This window comes from Geotrypetes seraphini, chromosome 4 (assembly GCF_902459505.1).
Source record: "Geotrypetes seraphini chromosome 4, aGeoSer1.1, whole genome shotgun sequence".
NCBI classification, from domain to species: Eukaryota; Metazoa; Chordata; class Amphibia; order Gymnophiona; family Dermophiidae; genus Geotrypetes; species Geotrypetes seraphini.
This window is the reverse complement of record NC_047087.1, coordinates 104210387-104232801: the sequence shown is the minus strand read 5'-3', so window position 1 is coordinate 104232801 and position 22415 is coordinate 104210387. Positions and strand designations below refer to the sequence as shown.

At 42.6% G+C, this 22415-nt stretch overlaps 1 protein-coding gene across 4 annotated transcripts in view; it reads left to right on the top strand.

Moving 5' to 3' along the window:
• Positions 1-22415, top strand: part of GSK3B (glycogen synthase kinase 3 beta) — a 431638-nt gene that overhangs the window by 73605 nt on the left and 335618 nt on the right. The window lies entirely within an intron of this gene.

The window sequence follows — 22415 nt, the reverse complement described above, 5'->3', positions numbered from 1 at the left end:
TCACAGTACTTTGGCTGTGTTTGCTGACTTATTTTCCTGTCAGTCAGCTGCGATGGCGGCGAAGGGTTACCTTCCCCCAGTGGTACCTAGCATGGGCCCTGAGGGGGAGGGCCCGTTGGTTCAAGTAGCAATGGCGACAAAGGTCTTCCCTCCCCCGGCAGTACCTAGAATGGGCCCTGAGGGGGAGGAGGTATAGAGGACTTGAGCGGTCTCGGTGCACTTGTAGCACTTATAGTGCGAAGCAAAGCCGGAATCAAGCTGCCGTCCATGGAGTCTTTGCAGTGTTGGCCGTTAGGAGCAAGCTCTCTGTGTTCTTGCCTAGGCCGCGCTGCTTTCTGAAAGGCTGCATCAGTTTTCACGGGACTCGTGAGAACTGGGCAGCCATTCAGAAAGCAACGTGGCCCAGGCAGGAGCTCAGAGAGCTCGCTCCTGACGGCTGACACACCGCTGGACCACCAGGCTATTAGCTGCATTTTAGAAGGTAACATAGAAACATAGAAGATGACGGCAGAAAAGGGCTACAGCCCATCCAGTCTGCCCACTCTGCTTACCCACCCCCCTGTCTATGCCCTAATGACCCAATTTCCTTATCTTGACCCTCGTAGGGATCCCACATGGGTATCCCATTTATTCTTAAAGTCTGGCACGCTGTCTGCCTCGATCACCTGCACTGGAAGCTTGTTCCAATGATCAACCACTCTCTCTGTGAAGAAATACTTTCTGGTGTGGCCATGAAATTTTCTGCCCCTGAGTTTGAGCGGGTGCCCTCTTGTGGCCGAGGGTTCCTTGAGAAAGAAAATATCATCTTCCACTTCGACACGTCCCGTGAAGTACTTAAATGTTTCAATCATGTCTCCCCTCTCCCTACGTTCCTCGAGAGTGTAGAGCTGCAGTTTGTTCAGTCTCTCTTCGTACGAGAGACCCTTGAGCCCCGAGATCATCCTGGTGGCCGTCCGCTGAACCGATTCAATTCTGCACACAGTACTCCAGATGAGGTCTCACCATGGCCCTGTACAACGGCATTATGACTTCAGGCTTTCGGCTGATGAAACTTCTATTGATACAACCCAATATCTGCCTTGCCTTAGATGAAGCCTTCTCCACTTGATTGGCAGTTTTCATGTCTGCACTGATGATTACTCCTAAATCTCGTTCTGCTGAAGTCCTAGTTAAAGTTTCTCTGTTCAAGAAGTACGACCTGCATGGATTTCCGCTTCCGAGGTGCATGACCTTACATTTCTTAGCATTGAAGCCTAGCTGCCAGGTTGAGGACCAATTTTCCAATGTAAGCAGGTCCTGCGCCATATAATTCTGTAAACTGCATTCACTTACTATATTACATAGTTTGGCGTCATCGGCGAATAGTGTTATTTTACCTTGAAGCCCTTGAGTCAGATCCCCTATGAATATGTTGAAAAGGAGCGGACCCAGGACCGAGCCCTGTGGCACTCCACTGGTCACCTACGATGTTTTAGAGAGGGTACCATTAACCACCACCCTCTGAAGTCTGCCACTCAGCCAATCATTGACCCATGCAGTTAGTGTCTCTCCTAACCCCATCGATTCCATCTTGCTTAGCAGCCTGTGGTTTGGGGCACTGTCAAAAGCTTTACTGAAGTCCAGGTCCACGATGTCCAAAGACTCTCCCAAGTCCAACTTTCTTGTTACCCAGTCAAAGAAGCTGATGAGATTGGATTGGCAGGGCCTACCCTTGGTGAATCCATGCTGACTGGGATCCCGAAGATTCCCTTCATTCAAGATCGTGTCCAATTTGCTTTTAATTAGTGTTTCCATGAGTTTGCACACTATTGATGTGAGACTCACTGGTCTATAATTCGCATCCTCTGCCCTGCAACCCTTTTTATGCAGAGGAACGACATTAGCTAATTTCCAGTCCAGGGGAACTTTCCCCTTACTTAGGGAGAGATTGAATAGCTCAGCCAACGGTTTCACCAGGACATCGCTCAATTCTCTGAGCACTCTTGGGTGCAAATTGTCTGGTCCCATGGCTTTATTCACCTTGAGTCTTGCCAGTTCACTGTAAACTTCACCTGGTGTGAACTCAAAATTCTGAAATGGGTCTTCTGTGCTTTGTGTTGCCTTCAACTGCGGACTGTGTCCCGGTGCCTCACAGGTGACGACTGAGAAGAAGTATTCATTCAGTAGTTCGGCTTTATCGGAATTTGCTTCCACGTAACTTCCGTCCGGTCTTCTAATGCGTACTATCCCGCCTGTGTTCCTTTTTCTGTCACTAATATATCTGAAGAAGGATTTGTCCCCCTTTTTAATGTTTTTTGCCAGAATTTCTTCCACTCGAAGTTTTGCTTCCCTAACTGCCACTTTGACCGCTGTAGACCTGGTCCTATATTCTACCTTTGCCTCTCTTTTCTCCGTGCACTTGTAGGAGAGAAATGCTTTTTCTTCTCCTTAATGAGGTGCGAGATCTCCGCGGTGAACCATTGGGGTTTATTGTTTCTTTGTCGTTTATTTACTGATTTTATGAAGTGGCTAGTTGCTTCAGGTATGGTTGATTTCAGTGTTAACCACTTAGCTTCTATATCATCGGTCTCCGCTTGGTCCTGCAGCGTCCAATGGACGAAATCTCCCATGCGTGCGAAGTCTGTGTCCCGGAAATTGAGTACCTTTGTTTTCGTGTTTGATCTAGGGAAGCCTTTTCTAAGGTTGAACCATACTATGTTGTGGTCGCTGGAGGCTAGCGTATCTCCTACTGAGACCTCTGAGACGCTTTCCCCATTGGTGAGTACCAGGTCGAGGATCGCCTGGGCCCTAGTGGGCTCCGTTACCATTTGTTTGAGATGTGCTCCCTTTATGGAGGTTAAGAGCCTCCTGCTACCGTTGGTTGTCGTTGAAAATGAGTTCCAGTCTGCATCAGGCATATTGAAGTCCCCTAGCAGTACAGCTTCTCCTCGTAGAGTGATATTCTCTATGTCTTCAATTAATTCTGCGTCCATGTCTTCCAGTTGTCTTGGGGGTCTGTATACCACACCTAGATACAGAAATTTTTCTCTGCCTCTTGCCAGGTTTACCTAGAGGGACTCCCCGGTGTACTTGACATCTGTGATCCTGGTGGTTTTGATGTCCTCTTTAATGTATAGAGCTACCCCCCTCCTAACCTGCTCTCTCTGTCTTGACGAAGTAGATTGTAGCCCGGTATAGCCATATCCCACCCATGTGAGTCCGTGAACCAAGTTTCAGATATTGCCACCACGTCTAGGTCGGCATTCCTTATTTCAGCCTCTAATATTAGCATTTTGTTACCTAAACTGTGTGCATTGACATACATGGCCCTCCATATCCATAAGTCCCTGTGAGGCATATCCTACCCGAGTCGGTGTGACTCCTAAAGAACTGTTTGCAATGTGGGTACTTACCTTGGACATAGAAGTGGAGTTTCGACTCACCCCTTCAGGATAATTCCTTTCTGCACTAATATGTGAATGGGTACTCTCCCCTGACTTACCTAGTTTAAAGCCCTGTGAAGCAGGCGGGCTAGTCGGTGTCCGAAGACGTTCTTACCCCTACTGGTCAGATGGAGTCCGTCTGGTCCCTGAAGTCCTTGTAGCGATTCCCCATGGTTTAGGAATCCGAAGTTCATATCCCGGCACCATTCCTGTAGCCACCAGAGAGACCACACGACAGGCGGAGGGGTTCATTTTAAAAAACGGTTTATAAAGGTATTGGGGAGGAATCCATGGATCTGTTTTAAAAAGCTACAATGGGGAGAAAATTTAAAAAGGTACGTTAAGGTGTGTGTGTGTGTCAAAATTTGTATCTTGGTCCGTAAGATGCACCGACATTTCTACTCACTTTTGGGTGGGAAAAAAGTACATCTTATGGAATGAAAAAATACATTTTTTTGGTGTGTGTTTGTTTTTTTACCTTTTATTGTTTGGTCATTATTCGAATCATGTTGGTTCCAGGCTCTGGTTTCTGTTTGTCTTCTGATAACTCGCTTGCCAGGGTCTCTTGCCCTTTTGTCGTTTTCTTCTTTTTCCGTGCTAACCATCCATCTTCCATCTCTGTCCTCCCCTTCCGTTTCCCTTCCCTCCCCTGGAGGTCTGGCATCTTTCCTTTTTTTGTCTCTATCCCCGCAGCTTCAGCAATGGACCCCGCCATCATCAGATACACTATCTCTCCCTTTCTCATCCCAACTACTCTCCAATCCAGTATCTCTATCCCCCTCCACACCATCCCTTGTGTCCATCTTCTCTCCCTTTCTGTTCCTTCCCTCCCTCCATTCCATTGTCCACCATCTCACTCCCTCTCCTCTGTTTTTAGACCCATTATTTCTTCCCTCCCCCCCCAGTCCGGTATATGCACAGACTCTTCAATGTACTTATACACCAGGGCTCCCTTGAAGGCTTGGTCCCCCCCTGCATGTCCTCCCCCCCCCCGAAAGCCTGCATGTTCCCCTCCTGAAGGCCTGGTGTGTGTGTGTCCTCATTCCTCCCCCGCTCTTAGCTTCTCAGATACCGGTAATTATGGCAGCCTGTAGAAAGTATCGCTGGTGCTGTAGTGATCCTTACAGGCTGCCGTTGTCCTCAGGAGCATGTTTAATCTGCCGCGATCCTGCCCATGACGTTAGAGGAAGGACGGGACTGTGGCAGATTGAACATGCTCCTGAGGATGATGGCAGCCTGCAAGGATTGCTACAGTGCCGGCGATCCTCTCTACAGGCTGCCGTAATTACCGGTATCTGAGCGGCTAAGAGTTGGAGGCCGGGGTGGGGGCTGCAGCACTTTCAGACTGATCCTCCCCCTCTCGCGTTCTAAAGCAGGAGCGGCAGCGGCAGTGAACAGCCAGCAAGAAGCAGTGCTGCCACTCCTGCTTTAAGGGGGGGAGGGTTGGTAACCGAATCGGCGAGGCAGATTAAAAAAACCCAAAAACCCCAAATCTTTTCAAATCGATTCACCCAATTCGAATTGATGAATCAAATTGGAAATCGGGCTGCACTAATGGATGGTCTATACACTGAAACCCCAACTGTGTCAAAACATCCTTCATTTTGCCAGCTTTGCAAAAAGAGAATTCCTTTCTGCAGCTTCCCTCTCCTCCTTTTTTCTTTCAGTCTCCTTTAATCGGCACAGCAAGTTACAGTAGTATTCTGCATTAACTATTTGGCCCCTTGAAAGATAATCATTACAACACCTTCCTAATCCCAAGCCAGTGGCCAGGACCTTTCCTGCTGACTTTTAGGCATTGAATTTCTTAGGCCTTGGAAAACCTGAGTGCCACCATTGCATGGACTGCTGTTTCATCAACAGTAACTAGTCGTTCCAAAAAGTTGACAACAGCTTGCTGAAAATGCAAAATCAACTTGGAAGTGTCCACTCGACTTTGTTTCTCATCAGCATTCTAACATTTGGGCACCCAGTTGGCTGACAATATCTGCATACCCAGCTGCTTGTGAATTATATACCCAACATGTTTCCTGGATATCTGTAGTGTTTCAGCAATTATTTAAGTTGATATTTGCCAATCTGCCCAAATCGGGTCATGGACATGATCAACAATTTCAGAGTTGACACCATTTGAGGTCTCCCAGTCATTGCTGCATCTTCGGTCTCAATCCGCACTCTGAAAGTTTGCACACCACTTTTTTAATGTGGAGTATGATGGGCATTTGTCACTCAGGGGCTGATTCTACAAACTAGCATCCCAATTGTAGGTGGCAGTAGGTATCCTGCTGCCTTCTGGCAGTCAATTGGGATGCATGTTTTTAGAAAAAATTATCCTAGGGAAAGACACCTACACTAGGGAGACGCTTAGGGACACTTCAGCTCACCCAAGGCTGGGTGTGGTTTTGCCTGGAAGAGGCCTTGGGCGAGTAAGTCCCTACGTGTCTCCCTAGAGCTGTGACATGCGCCTGAAATGTTGGCCTGCAAAATGCCATGGTTTCGGGGAGTCCTGCTGGCTCAGCTGATCGGGGATACCTGTGCCATGATCAGCTGATGACAAGGAATCCCTTGGCAAAGATAGGTAGCTGAGACGCCTATATTTGCGATCAAGCAGGTGCGATTTTCTAACCAGCACTGTTGACATGGTTGCAGTTAGAGAATTGGGGTGTGGGTGGGTGGGTAAGGCATCTATTCTTTAAGATAGATGCGATTCTGCATAGGATGCTGGTGCACGATTATTAGCTGCTTCTTAGGCTGCCGCTGAGACCGGTGTCCTATACAGAATTAGGCCCTCAGTGTTTGCATTATACATTCATGGATTTCCTTTGGTGTTTTTTTCTACAGGAATAGGATCTTCATAACTTGGGAGTTCCACACTTGAAAATTCCACACTTTTCATTGATATGATTCAATCAATGTTATGAAACAATGTCAAAACATAGCATTACAATTCTGCAAATTGGCACTTGGCAAATAAAGTAACATTCCTTTTCAGTTAACAATGACAAAATAACGCTCAGAATCTAGGAAGTTGGCCGGGCTGAGAACTTTTCAGCACCCCCTCATAGTCCCATTATGAATACCCATGTTTTTAACCTTCCATTTTTTTCTTTTCTATTTTGAATGGTGGTCTTTCCTACTTTGATTTTAATTGTAAACTGCCTTGACTGCATGTCAATTTTTGGTATTAAGCATACTAAACTATAAACCATAGTACATTCATTAATTCTGAAACTGTTTGAAAGTCATAAAGGGTGAGTAGTATATGTACAATACTTTTATTCAACTTTGAATTATATTTGTGTATGCATATTCTTATTTACCCCTAAATAAGACCTCATTTGTATTATTAAGAGAAGAAAATTAATTTGTTATACTGTATATAGCTTAGCACGAAAACAACATATAAATGGAAATATTAACAAATATCAAGAAAATAAATTTTGAATTCTTAACATGGACAGCCTGCAACTAATTGATATTAATGAGAAGGCTTTTAGCAACTTTTATTAAATTAGATGAATGTTGGAGAAGATCAAAGAATACCAAAAGCCCCTCTATATTTTTGTTTCATCAACTACAGAAAAGCTTTTGACTGCGTGGATCATGAATAAACTATGGCGAACTCTAGCACAAATGGGAATACCCAAACGCACAACTCAGCTGATTAAGAGCCTCTACAAAAATCAAGAAGCTATAGTGAGAACAGAATATGGCAACACTGGTTTCTAGTAAAACGTGGCATCCAGCAAGGATGCATCTTGTCACCTTACCTGTTCAACCTTTATGGTGAAGCCGTCTTCAGAAAAGCAAATTTGGAAGAAGAGAGCATTGTTTTCAAAGTTGGTGGCTATTGTATCAGTTGCACTATGCAGCTGATACAATGCTCGTCACCGACAGCAAAGAAGACATGAGGTATCTACTGAGAAGTCAAAGCTGAAAGTCATATCATGGGATTAGAACTGAACATAGAGAAGACAAAGATCATGAACTCGGAAAATGATGAAGATTACTATAATAGCTTACTCACAGGAATGACTCGGAAAGAATTGACGCCTTCAAATAATTAAAAACGCTGCCATTAAACTAATAACAAAAGCTAGGAAATATGACCATGTAACCCCCCTGCTTCGTAATGCCCATTGGTTGCCAATTAAACAGAGAATCTCCTATAAAATCTCACTAATAACTTTTAAAACTATTCAATTCAAATCGCCCCAATTCATTGACAAATATCTGATTCCATATGAGCCATCCTGCCTTCTTAGATCGTCCTATCGCAGATTGCTCACAGTTCCATCTCTACGAATAATAGGTACAAAGACACATTTTTTTAGTGGTGGCCCCTCAACTTTGGAATATTCTTCCAGCTCCTGTAAAAGAGGCAAATAACCTAAACCGCTTCAAAGGCCTACTTAAAAGCCATTTATTAAAAGATGCATTTAATATTTAATGCTCTCTTCTACTTCCCTCCAGCCATTTTCTCTAAAGAAGCAAGTTGCAGTGTTCCCCCTCCTCTCATTTGTCCCTTATTCGTTTCTCTCCTATATAAATTATATTTCTGCCCCACCTTCCTTCCGTTTCAAGTAAGTCTGGTACCATGATGTTTTTATTAGTCACACCATTTGCTTAATGTTGTTTTCTACTACTTTTAATTGTCCTGTTATTGGTGTGTTTTATTTCTTCTTTGTTTTCCCCATTATATTTTATCTGTATCTCACTTAGAAGTTAGGTAAGTGACAGAATCAAATTTTAATAAAAACTTGGAAGATGATAGAATAGAAGTTGTAAGGGATTTCATCTCCTAGGCTCTTTTGTAAATAAAGAAGCAACTAGCAGAGAAGAAATACTCTGCAGAATAGCACTGAGTCGCTCCAACAAAGGCTCTTGACAAGTGTTCAAAGGCAAGGAAATAACACTCCAAGCAAAGATCAGATTTGTCCACGCAATTTTCTTAGTGGTCAAATACGGATGCGAAAGCTTGACACTACAGAAACAAGACAGAAAGAAGATTGACTCATTTTGAGCTTTAGTGCTGGAGAAGGATTTTATGCGTGCTGTGGACTGCCAGAAGAACTAACAAATTGATTCTGGAAGAGATCAAACAGGCTATGTCACTTGAAGCCCAAGCGATGACGTTACGACTATCTTATTTTGGCCACACTGTCAGAAGAGAAATATCATTGGAGAAGGACATTATGTTTGAGAAGATTGAAGGAACCAGGTGAAGAGATGACCTGCAATCAGATGGCTAGACATGTTGAATAACCATGGGGATGACACTGGAGGATCTTATTGGACTAGCACAAAACTGATCTCTTTTTTTAGATCTGTAATTCATTAAGTCACTAGGACTTGAACACTAGATAATGGCACCTCACTAATTTTAATGTAAAAAAAAAATATTCATAATGATCGATGACGACAAATGAGTAAAAGAGGAATAAATGCATTGCTATGTTTGCAATTCTGTAATTAAGAAGCATACAGAAAGCATGATTAATATCTATTGGTGTTTGAGGGAATGAAAAATGTTGCAGGAACTTTTCCTGATGAGTATGAAGCTATTGTAAGAAGCAGCAGTAGGCAGCTGTCCTCTAGCTGTACCTTCTTACTTTTCAGATGGCTTTCAGTAAAAGTGTTTTTCAAATGTATATAATGATCATTTGATTGTGTAGTGCTTTTTAAAGAACATGTTTTGAGTTATATTTGTTAACCATATTGATATTGTTTTATAATGCTTAACATTTTCAGTGATGCTATTGAGTTATGTTTTAGAAAAGAAATCTTCTAGGATTTTTTTTTTATTATTGGTGCTTAATGAATCAGAATTTTGAAATTTTGGCAAGATGCCGTACTCATTAGTGAAGAATGATTGATTGTTACTAGGATGTCAAGAGTGCTAAACAATCATAAATATCAATGTATTTTAGACAAGGGAAATACAGTAAGGAGTATGCATGAAGTTTATAACATGGATGCGGTATGTTATATGTTAAAATTAAGGTTGTTGCAGGTAATTTCTTTACTACAGTTTTCTTAATTTGTAGTCCATTATGAAGTTTTGTAGGAAGATTGGCTCTTTCCTTGTCATCATCAGTAGATGAATCTCCAGAGACGAGCGGGGTCAAGTCCATTCACCATCAGGTAGAGATAGAGAACACCAAAATTGAGCTCTATCATAGGGTGGTAAGCTCACTGGTTTTCCAGTATTCTCTATTTCCAGCAGGCGGTTGGATGGTCTCTCAGAGTTCCTGGTTTTATCTTCAGTGTGCTCCTGTTTTAGTCTTTAGTTTAGTAGAGCAGGGGGTTTAGGTTCCTGGGTATATAGCTCAGGGTACACCTGGAGGCACCAAGTCCCTACCCACCCCCAGGGCGCCCCCTCGTTTGGACTGGCTTCCTTTTTCTTTCTCACTTTTTTTTTTTTGGCAAGAACATAGCCACAGCTTTAATAACATTTTAACATAGCAATATAACATATCAACGCATCAAAAATCACATTAATTAACATATCATAACAATGTCACATTCCATTACCATTCCCCAGCTAGATGGTGTTGTACTAGCTGTTATGTGATCATCTATTCCCCATAGGCCCGCAGAGTCCAAAAATCCAAATTATTCGAGGCAGTGACGCACTCAAGCAAACCATATCCTTTTTTTTTAAATCATCTTTATTCAGTTTCAAGGGAACATACAACACCGTAAACGGAAAATACAACAAAAGGACCATCAGTTCAACAAGCAGAATACAAACCGGAACAGCTTAACGAAAAAGAATTGGTCCAATCACATAGTATGTTCACCTATACCAAGAAAACCTCCTCCCTACCCTGAAACTAATTCTCCTATCACCCCCTTCCATGCCAGTTCTTTCTCACTGTTTAAAAATAAACAAAGTTTTGCTAAACTCAAGGGAGTCCACGTCCAACGACAGGTAGAAGTGTGTGTATGTGCTCCTGAACTGACCGTAAGAACATAAGAATTGCCGCTGCTGGGTCAGACCAGAGGTCCATCGTGCCCAGCAGTCCGCTCCCGCAGTGGCCCTTAGATCAAAGACCAGTGCCCTAACTGAGTCTAGTCTTACCTGCGTACGTTCTGGTTTAGCAGAACTTGTCTAACTTAGTCTTGAAACCCTGGAGAGTGTTTTCCCCTATAATAGCCTCCGGAAGAGCGTTCTAGTTTTCCACCACTCTCTGAGTGAAGAAGAACTTCCTTACGTTTGTATGGAATCTATCCCCTTTTAATTTTAGAGAATGCCTTCTTGTTCTCCCTACCTCGGAGAGGGTGAACAACCTGCCTTTATCTACTAAGTCTATTCCCTTCATTATCTTGAATATTTTGATCATGACCCCTCTGTCTCCTCTTTTCAAGGGAGAAGAGACCCAGTTTCTCTAATTTCTCACTGTACAGCAAGTCCTTCAGCCCTTTAACCATTTTAGTCGCTCTTCATTGGACCCTTTTGAGTAGTACTATGTCCTTCTTCAAGTATGGCCACCAGTGCTGGATGCAGGATTCTAGTTGGGGCTGTACCATGGCCCAGTACAGAGGCATGATAACTTTCTCTGATCTGTTCGTGATCCCCTTCTTAATCATTCCTAGCATACTGTTCGCCCTTTTTGCTGCTGCTGAGCATTGCACGGACGGCTTCATCGACTTGTTGACCAGTACTCCCAAGTCTCTTTCATGGGGGGTCTCTCGGAGTATTGCACCGGACATCCTGTATTTGTGTATAAGATTTTTGCTACCGACATGCATCACCTTACACTTATCCACGTTGAACCTCATTTGCCATGTCGCAGCCCATTTCTTGAGTGTGTTTATATCACGTTGCAGGTCTTCTCAATCCTTCTGCAACCACTTCTCTTCTCTGCTGCAGCCGCTCACTACTATGGGACTTTGCTGCATGGAAATCTTGGTGGGAATTGATGTACTACCCCATCCATGGCTATGGCCTGAAAGAGCATTGTCATACGGGAAGGTGAGTATTCAAATCCTGTTTCCTCCTCCTGATGCTTGCCACAAGAGTTTGCTTCCTTCTCCTTACCGCATTCATGGTGTGCTTTATATTATTTTCCGTATTTTGGTTCAGAGGGGCATTCCGCACTGCCCCTTTTAGGATAGGAGCATAGTTTTGCAGAAGCATAGCATCTTTAGCATGGCCCCTGATAATGTGGGGAGTGGGCTTGGGCTGACAGTGGTTATTTTTGGGAGGAGTCAGCCCTCATCCCATGAAGCCCCGCTGCATTATGGCATGGTGCAGAACCTTCTTTGCAGAGCAGAATTTGGGCTGGTGGTCGACAGGACAACCTGGACTTTTCCCTGGAGTCGGGAAGGCAGGCTTCCCATCCTGTTTTTCTTGTTTTCCTTCCTTAAGAGGGCTCTCTTTGTTGGCTGTAGATTCCTTTGCCGGATTTCTCTCTTCCCCACTTTGGAGGGCTAATTGAGGATGAAGCTTTTGTTTGGCACCTCCCTTCTAGCTTTTTCTGGAGAACTGGCCTTCAGAGGGATCGGAATTGGGTTTGGTGGGCCTCTGAGTATGGATCCTGTTGGCTCCTTAGTTGTTTTTTTCACTCTGGAATTTAGGCATGGCCTGCCATTGTCGTGTGGTCTCTCCCCTCCTTGAAGGGATCCCTTAGTGAATCAGGGCAGGTGTCTTTAAGGATCCTGGGCCTTTCCTTTATGGCCACGTTTTGTTTGTATATAAAAAAAGGGTTACAGGGTGAGAATGCTTACGAGACAGAGGAGTTTCTCTGCATGTACAATTTAAAGTTTTCTATAGAAAAAACTCCAAGTATAAATAACCTGTTTGCAAAGATGTTTATATATCTAGTATAGCTTTTAGAGCCTCAGTCCCACCACTTCACCGCCTCAAAAAACTTTCATCGCAGTGAGCTTTATGTGGTAAACTCCTCATCGGCTCAACTATTCAAAATATTTTTTCCAAAAGAGTTTAAAGTGCACAGTGCTTTTGTGCAAAACTTTTTTATATATCTCTAAAGTGCTAGTGCTTTAACATTCACTTCATGTTCATTCTTGACAATTTATAAACAGTTTTTTTAAAATATGAAAATAAATATTAAAATATTTAGAAACTTAGCTTAGCAGCTGTTTTCAAAGTTTACTCGGCTTGGGAGGGTTGGACTCTTTACAAACAGTTTATACTTGGAGATTTTTCTATTGAAATCGTTCTTTATGGTATACTCAAGTATACCACTGATTTGATTGAAATACACTGATACATACACTGATTTGATTGAAATAGAGACTAGTATAACTCAATTTAAAGTTTTGGCATTTAGCTTTGGCATTGATGGATTGGACCTAAAACCTAGACTGTTTGTTTTAGGAGAGCACCATATCATATTGTTGAGTGCATATCGTGTTATTGCCAGAGAGCATGTCACATATGTGTCGGAGATTTTTTCTTGATGGGACATAAGTTGGATTCCTGCACATTGCACAGTTTTTATATGGCTTTCCTCTGTGTGTATTTATGTAAGCCCAAGAGTCCTTATGGTCAAGTCACCTGTTTATTCCAATGGTGACCTAGGCAGCTCACAGGGGCTATCAGGACACTATTTATTTAGCAGACACATTCCATGCTACCGCTCCAGGGCAGGCTGTGACTTTTTCCAGGGCTACTTGGGATCTAGCTAGGTACTTGGAACCTGGGTTGGCCACTGTTGGAAACAGGGTACTGAACTTGATAGACCTTCAGTCTGTCCCAGTAGGCAATGCTTATGTTCTATCTTGGTGGCAGTCTTTTGCCTTCCTTCCTTGCTGTGGGCTAACCTTTTATAGATCCAGCCATGTTTCCTATTGTTGTCACTTCCTCTGGTGATAAATTCCAGAGAATAGTTTGCTTGGAATGTTATCCCTTCGGCTGTGGGAGTTCAGCTGTAGTGCTGTTAGGAGAAAGGGCTCCATTTACCCATCTTGGGCCACAGGTGTGGGATGCTGTTCCCCGACTTGGTGTGGAGAGCTTGCTTGTCTGCAAGTTGTGATCACAGCAATTTTCCCTCTACTTTTCTCTGGGTACTCTGTCTTTAGATATAGAGGGTTCTGTCATTGGGGGGGGGGGGGATACTTGTTCTTGGCTCTGGAGGTTAGGCTCTCCTGTTTCTCCGAGCCCAAGCTATTGGGTCATTCCATGTCAAATGGTCCAATACTAAAAATCATCCTTACTCAACCTCCTCTAAATTGAATAAAATATTGTGTGGATGCTCCCTATAGCCTCAAATAAAACAATATAAAATTTTTCAGCTGGATCCCTATTGGTTTCGGACTTAGAGGCTGTCGAATGAGGCAGACTACCCCAGCAGCTAACTCACCAGTCCTGCAAAGAGCCCCCAAGGGAGCATAGCTGCTGTCCCAGCCCAGCAGGGCTGAGAAGGGAGCCACCATCCTCCCACCCCACTCCAGACTCTGCCACCAGAAGCCATATCAGGCCCCCAACTCTGCCGACCCAACCTGATACAATAGCCCAACAACCTCTCAACAGCTAACCCTCTCTTCTCAGGCCAAGGCTCCTCCACCCCACTCCAATCACCCCCCTAATATCGCTCTTGCCCTTCATCCAACTCACCAAACTATTCCCTCAAACAACAACACAATGACATCCCGTACAACAAAACTCGTGTTCGTCCTCTTGCTGCTCTCCCTGCTCTTAACTAACTAAAGCAGCAGGATATTACATATCTTCAATCCCAGTTGTGATAGAAACCTACAGACCTCACCAACTATCCAGGAAACTCCACTCACCCAGAAATCTGATAGACTGCTCAACTTACACCCATAAAAGCATCCCCCCCCCATGTGGGGAAAAAGATCACCGACCAGGCCAAGTACAACAGCTCAAAGCCCCTATCCTCAACCAAGAAACATCCTCCCCCCAATATGCTCCACCAACCCCCACACAAAGTACATCTCATTAACCTGTGCTTACATGAACATAAGATCGATTAGCCCAAAGGCAGACCTAATAAAGGACTGGATAGTTAAAGAACAGCTAGGCTGCCAGTTCCTAACCTCCGACTCAGACCCCTGCATAACAGAATTCTGTCCTAGGGGATACAAACTAGAGGTGGTCTGCCGAGAAAAAAAGCGTGGGGAGACTGGAGAAAAAAGAACCAAGAACACACAAAAGTAAAATGGAGAAACCAAATAAAACAATATAAGATCAAACTCAAGGAAAAATGAAAAGCATATTATACCAAACTGATAGGCTTGGAAGTCCAAGACACAAAAAAAACTATTTAAACTAGTAAAAAACCTCACTGATACAAACCATTCCTAGCTGCACAAGGAAACCATCCACCACCAGCTACCACTAGCAGACCACTTCAAAAACAAGATCACTTCAATCAGGACCACCTTCAACAACACTCCAAGTCACCTCGACAAGATAATAATATATCCTGCAACAGGAGAAGCCATTGCAGCAGACAGGACTTGGACCGACTTCCCATCAGTACAATGGCCTGATATGAATCGACTTTATAAAAAAATACAGCCAAGCATCATGCGACCTAAACAACTGACCCACTTATCTGATAGCAAATGCCTCCCCCAAATTTAGAGCTCACCTCATGCAATGGGTACAAACCACGCTCACGGAAAGTCAATTCCCACTGGATCTAGGCGAGATCATAATCGCCCCTATTCTGAAAGACCATAAAGGCCCAATAGATATCCCCTCCAAATACAGACCCATCGCCTCAATACCAATATACGTTAAACTAATAGAAGGACTAGTTGCACAATACCTCACAAACTACCTGGATGACCACAACCTACTTCTCTCTTCACAGTCAGGGTTCAGAACCAACCATAGCACGGAGACACTACTAGTAACTCTCCTAGATACAGCCCAATAGCTCCTTAGCAAAGGCAGAAGGATGTTGATAATTCAACTTGATCTCTCTGCTGCATTTGACTTGGTAGACCACTCTATTCTACTACAGATACTAGAAGCCATAGGGATCTCAGACAGAGTATACACCTGGTTCCAAGGATTCCTTAAATCAAGAACATACAGAGTAAAGACAAACGATATTAAATCAGACCCCTGGTCAAACCCCTGTGAAGTACCACAAGGGTCATCACCAATGTTCCCTCTAATTTTTCATAGGCTGTGAGCGCAAAAAATTCATCTGTGCGCATTTTAAAGAAAAATTAAATTTATGTGTGCTATAAAAATGATTGCCAGATGGGCAGATCTTTGAGTTTAGTCTGAATTAACGAAAACACAATGTAATTTTAGTTACACTTATGTTAGTTACACTTTATGTAACATAAAGTCTCATTTCAATAAACATAAATTGTTTCATTGAGCGCTACCTATAAATAAGGTATCATTGTACTTTATACCTAAAATTTAGAAAATAACAGCAATTTAGTTTTCAAAGTTTTTCCCTGCAATCTTTCATATTTATCCAGTCTGAATAAATTCTGTCAAGATCTGTTGAGCCTCCATCTTGAAGGTAACTCTTAACACGCATCAGCATTTCCAAATGCTCTAAATGTAAACGATTCCTTTGTTTAGTCTTCAAATTGTTCATTAGACTAAAACCACGCTCACAATCTGAACTAAATGCTAAGAATGTGGCACCAGTGTCCATCAATTTTGCTAAATCTGCAAATTGATCATTCTGAAATGCAAATTTCGTCATATCTGGAAAGCTGTTTATCAGATTGCTTTTGATTTTTTTCTGCAACAAAGAATTTAAAGTCATTGTATTGCTGAATAATAATACTTTCCTCTTGAAGACATTGTTTATACTTTAAACAAAGAGATCTGATATGTCCATTTCTGAAGTCAAAGTCGCTTTGTGACATTGCTGTACAGTCAAAAGCAGACCATTCCTCAACTTCATTTTCAGGAAATCTTTCACCCAGATGCAAACATAGGATGTTGATGAAGGTTAATATGGAATTAGTATCCACTGAAACTTTTTCTCGAGACCTCATCCTGTTGTCAAGAAGACTGTTGACTTTATCACTCCACTTAACCTTAGCCTAAGTATTGCATTCGAAGTTTGTTCAGTTTACCCTGTACAAGATGATAAGCTTCCAATAGTGTCAAACCATGTTTTTGAAATGCCATGGTTAAGGAAGCCAGTTCTGATAAGACATCATTCAAAACTTCAAGTGTAATATGAAATTGTTCACTGTTCAGCTTCTTATAGCAGTACTTTGCAATAGGATCATTATCTTTGTCTTCTTCAAAATATTTTAACAGGGGATCATAATTTCGAATAATTGCTTTAAGTGCAAAGTGTCTAGATCAGTGTTTTTCAACCTTTTTTGGGCAAAGGCACACTTGTTTCATGAAAAAAATCACGAGGCACACCACCATTAGAAAATGTTAAAAAATTTAACTCTGTGCCTATATTGACTATATATAAAGTAATTCTCTTGAATAGGAATCAAATAAACACAAAGAAAGTATTTTATAATTACTTTATTATGAAATATTAAGTAAACAGAATAGTGAAAAATTATAAAATACTTTATTCAGTGCGAAACCTGGGCCTCTTTGGCTGAACACAAAGCTGATATTCTGGCTGGAATCGAAGAAAGACACACACGTAGCTCTTCGTCAACAGCTCTCAGTCTCTCTCTGTATTTGGTTTTTATAGCAATCATGCTTGAAAAGCTAATCTCACACAGATATGTAGTGGAAAATGGGAGCAATGTCAAAATAGCTTTGTTTGCCAGAAGGGGGAACTCCTTGGCGGTATCCAACCAAAAACTGTCCAAAGGTAGATCAGCAAATCTTAGCTTGAAACCACGATTTTGTCTCAGTTCAGTTAGTTCCTCCTGCTCCTGTAAAGTCATGTCCTTTCCACCAACTGATGCTGAGCTATAAGGGTCTCTAACCCAGTCAAGGCATTCAGTGGAGACTGAAGAGAAATAAAATGACAACTTCTCCTCAAGAGTTTTTAAATGTTTAACTATTATCTCACACAGTGCAGCAGTGTGAACATCTTGCCATTGCTTGGTGAGTGTGAACATTTCAAGATTGCCACTTTCCACGTGTTGATGCCAGAGTTGCACCTTTGAACGGAATCCATTTATTTTATCTGTACTTGTAAGCAGGTTTTCACTTCGGCCTTGCATTCGTGTGTTCAGTTCATTCAGATGATAAAATATATCTGCCAGGTATGCCAGCCTTGCACACCACTCATCACTTGCAAGCTGCTTTGCGTAATCTGACCTCTCATTTGTCAGAAACACTTTAAGTTCCTCCCGCAGCTCATACACACGAACCAAGACCTTGCCACGCGACAACCACCGGACCTCCGTATGAAACAGCAAGGTTTTATGCTTCGCTCCCATCTCCTCACACAAAGCTGCAAATATGCGACTTTTCACGGGTCGTGACTTTACAAAGTTTACCATGCACACAACATCATCCAACACATGAACTAGGACTGCTGGTAAAGTCTTGGCTACGAGGGCCTCGTGGTGTAAAAAACAATGCGTAACAATCACATCTGGATTTCTTTCCTTCACTCTGCTTACAAAGCCTTTGGTGCGCCCGACCATGGCTGCAGCTCCATCGGTGCAGACACTTGTGCAGTTTTCCCACTTAAGTCCTCCTTTTTCAAGGTATTCTGATGTGACCCGAAAAATTTCTTCTCCTGTTGTTTTTTCTGGCAATGCCTTGCAAAAAAAGAAGTTTTCTCTAATTACATCACCATCAACAAAACGCACATTGGCCAAGAGTTGAGCATGTCCACTGATATCAGTAGACTCGTCAAGTTGCAATGCAAATTTCTCATTGATACGGATTTTTTCCAAAACCACACTTTCGATGTCTGCAGATATGTCATTAATACGTCTGGAAATTGTGTTGTCTGAGAGAGGAACTTTGGCTATTTCCTTAGCTGCTTCAGGTCCGAGCATCTCCTCTACAATAGCTTTGCAGGCAGGAAGTATTAATGTCTCTGCCACAGTGTGCGACTTTTTTGACTTGGCTATAAGTTCAGCAACTTGATAGCTAGCTTTAAGAACTCTTTCATTTACCTTTGTGGTTTTTCTCATGAAAGTTGCCTGTTTCTCCGTGTTGTCACGCAGGCGAACAAAATAGTCCGCATTCTTGTTTTGAAGCGAAGGGTGTTTCGTTTGGAGATGGCGTTTAAGTTTGCTTGGGACCATAGCACTGTTAGCTAGCTTTTCACCACACACCACGCACAGTGGAGTTGGTTTGTTTGCATCTCCAGTGAAAGTAAATCCAACTGAAATATAGCTTTCGCTATATTGCCTTGCGCCAGAGAATTTGCTTATGCTAACCATCTTTGCTTTCTTTTGACCCCCACTCATACTTGGGCTCTCATCTGGCTTCAAATTTTGTTCAGAGTCTAGTTCTTTCCTTTTCAAAAACTTGTCCATCACTGCAGTATCTCACTGTCACTCAGGACTTACTGCGCTTGTCTCCTCCAGATAGCCGCTGTCCGTCACACTCAGCACTCTTCTGATCGATCCCCGATGAGCCGGCGGATGACAGCTCCAGATGACAGCTCTGTAAAACTAAACAAGCCAGACCAGCACAGATCAATCCTACACCGTCAATCCTAACAGAAAACCATGTCTTTCAAACACACAGAACACAGAAAACACCTTCGCCTAGTATGGAATATGTCATCACAAACTAACCTCTCACCCTTTTACAAAACTGTAGTGTGGATTTTAGCCACAGTGGTAACAGCCCTGACACTCATAGAATTCTGAGCATCAGAGGTGCTACCACCACGGCTGGCGCTAAAAAATGCTCCACAGTTTTGTAAAAGGGGGGATAAAATAGAAATACACAGTTTCAACGCTCTAGCTCAGAGGTGCCCAAACTTTTTGAGCTTGTGAGCTACTTTAAAATGACCAAGTCAAAATGATCTACCAATAATAAAATTAAAAAACACAAAGCACACTATACGCTGAGAAAATGTTAATTATCATTCCTATTCTGGTTTTTTTTCAAAGAGGTCAAGGCAGATGACTCTATGCATTGTCACCTCAGTAACAACCATACAAAAATAGACAAATATACCCTCCATCCTTTTTATTAAACCACAATAGCAGTTTTTAGCGCAGGGAGCTGCGCTGAATACTCAGCGCTGCTCTTGACGCTCATAGGCTCCCTGCGCTAAAAACCACTATTGCGGTTTAGTAAAAGGTGACCATATTGTAAAATATAGACAGCAGATATAAATTCAGAACTGTGCATAGTAAGTGAAGGGAAGTTTTCATCTCTGGGAATTTACCCAGTTAACTATTAAGTTATTTGGGCAAATTCCTTTGAAAACTGTGGTAATACTGCCTCCACTTTGCTAAATTTAAAATAAAATCATTTTTCCTACCTTGTCTGGTGATTTCTGGTTGCACTTTCTTCTTCTGACTGTGCATCCAATCTTTCTTCCCTTCTATCAGCCTGTAGCTTTCTCTCCTCCACACCTCATTCCCTCCCCCAACTTTTTCTTCCTCTCTCCCTGACCTTTCTTTCTTTTTTTCTGTTTCTCTTCTTTCCTTCTGTTTCCCTGCCTGCCCCCTTTCTTTCTTTCTCCCTGCCGTTCCCCAAGCCACTGCCACTGCTATCGGGGAACAGGACCCACCAATGGATAACAGGCCCCAAAGCCGACGCCGACACATGCTCTCCCTGACGTCAATTCTGCAATCGGAGAGGAAGTTCCGCCCAGCTAGGCAGCGATTGGATGGCCCAAACTTCCTCTCCGACTGCAGAATTGACGTCGGGGAGAAGAAGACTTATCGGCTCGATAGATTAGTTCGCCAAGACAAAGTGAGTCCTGGGTGATCGACTCACTTTGCCTTGGCGAGCTACTGGCGCCCCTGCCTCGGGCCCCCTATCAGCTCCGGGCCCGGCGGCCCTGCGGCACACCAGGCAACATCTCGCGGCACACTAGTGTGCCGCGGAACAGCGGTTGAAAAACACTGGTCTAGATAACCATTGCACTTCATTCAGAGGTCTGAAAGCAATTGATTCACATTCAGATGCATCTGCTATTTCTTGAAATTTGCATCGTTTAGTAGAAGACCGACAGAACACCGTGTACACAATTCTCATTACAGTTTCTACTTCTTTCATCAATTTTACTTCTTCCCATGAATCAGAAAGTCCCAAATCTTCCCGATGTGCAATACAATGTTGCTGCATTAAATGTGGAATGTCTTTTCTCAGCTGTGCTGCAACGCCATCTATTTTGCCCAACATAACAGAGGCACCATTACCATTTTATTCAGGTCAAGTTCATATTTCCTTAGAATTCCCTAATTGCTGTTACTATTGATGTAGGTAGCATCACATGCTTCCAACTGTAGCATCCTACCAAATGATGTCCTATACTCATTTGAATTGACTGACTGATACTTAAAGTAGAGTATTAAGTACTTGTTGACAGAAATGTCTGTGCTTTCATCAACAGTTAATGTATGATACGTTGCTAATTTAATGTCTGCCATATGATCATCTTGCATGATGCCATTGATAATTCCAAGAAATTCAAACGCATAGTTTTTGCTTCTCCAGCTATCAGGTATACTAACATACTTCGCCATGTGCTCATTGATATCTTGAACAGAGAGCATTGAGATATTCATCTTAATACCAGCACAATACTGTCGACAAGAAACTTAATTTCATCAGGACTGGAATGCTTCCGTTCATTACTAATTTGCCTGTTTTCTTTTTTTGGTTGGGCTTTCAAGCAACATGTTAACCAGTCCCCCTCTTAAATTCGGATTTTTACTTGAGTTTCCTAATACTGTCCGGATTAGATTTACTTGATAGATGGCGTTTCAGAAAGTCCAGTTTCCAAGCATCATCCCATATTTTTCCAGTAGAGAATTTTCCAGTTGCTTTGGCATCTTGACACTAACAACGCACAACTCCATCGTCTTCGTCTTAGGTAAATATTTCACACAGTCGAACACACATTGTATTTCGAGATTCCGGTGTCTCCGTTTCAACAATTTCTTCAAGCCATTCAGACCTAAAAGCTGTTGCAGCTCTCTTGCGTTTTACACTTTTCACCATTCGCGGTTTAGACATTTTAAGAGTTATATCCGGTTGCAATTTAATAAACGAATACAGTTATACAACCGCAGTACCATGCTGCACACTACGATTCCACGAAATAAACAATATGGCGGAACTTCAGGAAGTCAAAGAATCGGAAGTGTTTCATATTTTATATGCCATAGGCTATGGTCCTATGGGGCATGTGACATGTCAAGTTCAACTGCCAAAGATAACGGAATCTCTTGAATGACTTAAAATTTATATTATAGCACTTCAATAAATGTGATAAATGGGAAATCGGAACAGCTGGTCTTCTGCAACATTTCATTTTAGCAGTGAAAATCATTTTAGGCAAAAATTTATTTTTTTGTGCGCGCTATTTTAATTTGTGTGCGCGGGTTCAGCAAGTTGTGTGCGTGCGCACAAGCGCACAGCTTAGAGGGAACAGTGGTCACCCTGTCACCAATGCTCTTCAACCTCTTTATAGCCTCCCTTGGATCCACTCTAGATAACCTAGACGTAACATCATTCAGCTACGCAGACGACATCACTATTCTCATCCCCTTTGACTCACCAACCCCCACTTCAATAGAAAAACTGAAAAAAAAAACTAGAAGCAGTGGAAAAATGGATGACTGACCACAAATTGAAGCTGAACTCGGACAAAACAAAGTTTCTACTGCTTGAAAAGGACAAAACCCCATCCATTACAGAATTAGAAATAAACGTCACCAAATACCCTATACATAAGAACATAAGAACATAAGAAGCGCCATCTCCGGATCAGACCTTCGGTCCATCAAGTCCGGCGATCCGCACACGCGGAGGCCCTGCTAGGTATACACCTGGCTTATTTTATAGCCAACCATATCTTTATATGCCTCTCTCAAGGAGATATGCATCTAGTTTGCTTTTGAAGCCTAGGACTGTCGATTCCGCAATAATCTCCCCTGGGAGAG